A 3682-nucleotide genomic window follows, 5' to 3' on the forward strand; every position below is an offset into this window, starting at 1 on the left:
AAAATCTGCCCCGAACATGCTCCTCTCCCCCACATGAGTCCAGCATAACAGTGTACGGCATGGCCTCCCATACAAAGCCTCATAAGGAGCCATCTTAATACTCGCCTGATAGTTGTTGTTGTAAGCAAACTCTACCAGGTTCATGTGATCTGCCCAATGGCCACCCCAATCCAACACACACATCCTCAGCAAATCCTCCAGCGTCTGGATCGTCCTATCTGACTGTCCATTGGTCTAGGGATGATAAGCTGTACTCATATGCACCTTAGTGCCCATCTCTGCCTGAAATGCCTTCTAGAACACCGAAGTGAACTTAGAATCCCTGTCAGACACAATGCTCGCTGGCACCCCATGCAAGCTGACTATCCCTCTCACATACTTCTTAACCAAGACCGCTGCTCCATCAGTCTTCTTAATGGCCAGAAAATGTGCTGACTTAGTCAACCGGTCCACAATGACCCAAATAGCATCGAAAGTCCATGACATTGGCAATCTTACAACGAAACGTAGCTTGATGGAACAACTGTTCCAGCCTCAATTGCTTTTTCCTGCCAATTTCGTGGTAACAACTATGCACCCAAGCAACAACATCAAGTGTTCCAGCCTCAATTGTGTCCCCCTCCAGGGTTTCAAACCTACCAAGGCCAGGAACAAGACTTAAGAGCCATGATGCAACAACTGTTGATTGGGCAAACCAATGGAAAGATTGAGGAGGCAAAACAGTTTGCTAAGTTGAACCAAAGGCTAACATCCCAGTATAATGATCTCAACATGAAGTTTGAAGGTCTCAACTCTAGAGTGAAGTATATGGAGAGCAACATTGCTTCTACTTCAGCTCCTAAGACTACTCAACTCTCTGGAAAAGCTGTTCAAAACCCAAGAGAGTTCACTGCAAAAGCCATTCATATCCATGAGGAAGAAGACACTGAGGACAGTGAAGTTCAAGCTGGGGAGGATTGGTCATTTCTTGAAGCCCAGAGTGAAGATTGTGCAAAGAAGACTGAATCCGGTAACGCACTCGACCATATACTCGTGCTAGCACTCGACCGAGTGTCAGCTCGAGTGGTCGATCGAGTTGAAGAATCTGAAGTTGTTAAGCCTGTCAAGTACATTCCTCCTGCTTACAAACTGCCTCTACCATTCCCAGGACGTTTCAAGGCACAGAAGCTGAAGGAACTAAGGGAAATCATTGAGAAAAAAGAAATGATGGCTTTGCAACAAGAGGAAGTGAAAGCTTTAAAGGAAGAAGCTGTCATTGAGAATAAGGAAGTGATGGCCATACAAGAGGTTATCATTGCTTACCAAGAAGAAGAGAAAGGACCTGCCTTGGAACAGTATGCTCCATATCCTCTCTATCAGGATTTTTTGCTTGAGATGTCAAAGCAGAAGGCTCAAATCAAGACAAGAAGGATCTTGAAGAGATTGAGGGAGTTATCATCCCAACTAAACTTGAGGATCCAGGTTCATTCTATCTGCCTTGCTCATTTAGCTATCTTCACTACAACTAGTGCTTATGTGACTTGGGAGCATCTATCAGTGTAATGCCTTACTCTATAGCACAAAAGCTTGGGCACACTGAATTCAAGTCCACCAACTTTCACATATGTCTAGCTGATGGATCAAACAAGGAGGTGGTTGGTAAGTTGGAAAACCTTCCAGTCAAGATAGGAAAGACAAGAATTCCTATAGACTTTGTGGTTATAGAGATGGATAAGGAGCTTGAAGACCCTATCATTCTAGGGAGGCCATTCTTAGCCACTGCTGGAGCTGTTATAGATGTCAAGAAAGGTCTTGTAACCTTGAACATTGCTGAGGGTTTAACCATGAAGTTTGACATCTATAACCCAACCAACCTGCCTACCATTGATGATCAACCTTTTACTATCAAAAGCAAAGGTGGTCATGATGTCTCAAGTGAAGTGGCAACTCCAAAAGTTAAGCTCTCCCTTCAAGAGGAATCAGTGGAAAAACTCAAGGGTTCAGTTCAAGAGTTGACTGATATGGTGAAGGATCTCCAAGTCAAGCTAAACAAGAGGTCTTTGAAGAAGGCAAGACCAAGGCTCAAGATTAAGAAGAAACAAGGGTTATGTGTGAAGGGTGAAATGATCAAGGATCATTTTCACATTGATCAAGTGGTACCAGGGAGGATTTCATTACTTCCTTGGTCTTTAAACCAAACCTGAAAATGCATCAAAAGTCAAGCTTAGTGACTTTAAACAAGCTCACTAGGGAGGAAGTCCCTAAGGTATCATTGTACATATGCTTAATTTTCTTTGTAGTTTTGATTTCTTTTCTTTTATGTTTGTGTTGGGCATGCTTTTTAATGAAAGTGTAGATGGTTTTTGAGAGATTTGGACTTGTGGAAGTGGACTCGCAAGACCACTCGACCGGCCCACGAGAGGTACTCGACCGAGTTGTGAATAAACTAAGGCCCACTCGATTCCCAGTTCTTTTGAATGATCGAGTGGGGGAGAAAAAGAAAAAAAAATTGAATTTCAAACTTTGGTCAAGGAGCTCGACCACGTGCAGTCGAGTGTGGGGTTGAGTGGCAGGAAAAAGCAAGTCAAAGATTCTCATTTCAAATTTGAATGGTATGGATGCTCCACCCTTGTCTACTTGTCCCCTTAGCTTTTTTATATAAAGCTAAACTCGATCCTATGCTTCTCACACTCTCTCATTTGCTCAAAACAATTAAAATCTAGCTTAAAATCTCTCTCAAGTTCATCTTTTTGCTCAAAGCTTAGTTATTTTGGTATTTAGGTCACTAACCTATTAACTTTAAGTTTTGAGTCTATTTCTTTCAGTTCTATTTGAAAATGTCTTCAAGGTTAACAAGGAAATCTCAAAAACCTGCTGATAGCTCCCTAGATCGTCGTGATGCTCATCTTGCATCAAGAAAAGAAGCTGGCGGAAGCACTTGACCCCCTACTTGAGCAGTCACTCGACCGAGTGCTGGTTCGAGTAAGCAGTCGAGTGGAGTACCGAGTCAGAGACACCAGTCAGCTGAGGAAGACCCTGAGCGAACTGAGAGTGAAGAAGAGATGGAGTTCACTCTTAGGGAGCACATGAGAATAAACAAGGCAAAGGGGAAGAGGCCAGCAGTTGAGGTTGAACAAGAAGAGGTTGAAAATGAGAGTGAAGAAGAAGATGAAGAAGAAGAGGGAGAAGATGATGGAGAAGAAGAATCTTGTGGCTTAACTCCAAGACAGCTTTATGAAGCTTTCATGAGGATGCAGTTCCTGGGGACTAGATACCCACACAAGGAAACCATGGAGAGGTTGGGCATTGATGAAGATGTGGAATTTCTTTTTGAGAAGTGCAGCCTAAGTAAGTTCATGGGGCTTTGCATGGAAGGGTATAAAGAAGAAAGCTGTGAGTTTCTAGCCACTATCAAGTTGCACTGCTACCTAAAGAAGGATAAGGAGTTTGGACCTGGTCATTGTGAGTTCACTATCAAGGGAAAGAAGTATGAGCTTTCATTGAAGAAGATAGCCAATATCTTTGGCTTTGAAGTTGGTAGTGAGAGGAGCATGGTGATACCAAGAGAAGAGCTCTTTGCTGTTTGGGAGACCATTGGAGACAGCAACATTTACTCTATTGTTTGCTCAAATTTGTGATAATTAATTTTCAGAAGTAGACCATGAATCTTGTTTATCCAGGATCCTCCTATATTATTTTTTCT

The sequence above is a fragment of the Camelina sativa genome, chromosome 5 (genome assembly GCF_030686135.1).
Source record: "Camelina sativa cultivar CO46 ecotype springtype chromosome 5, ASM3068613v1".
NCBI classification, from domain to species: Eukaryota; Viridiplantae; Streptophyta; class Magnoliopsida; order Brassicales; family Brassicaceae; genus Camelina; species Camelina sativa.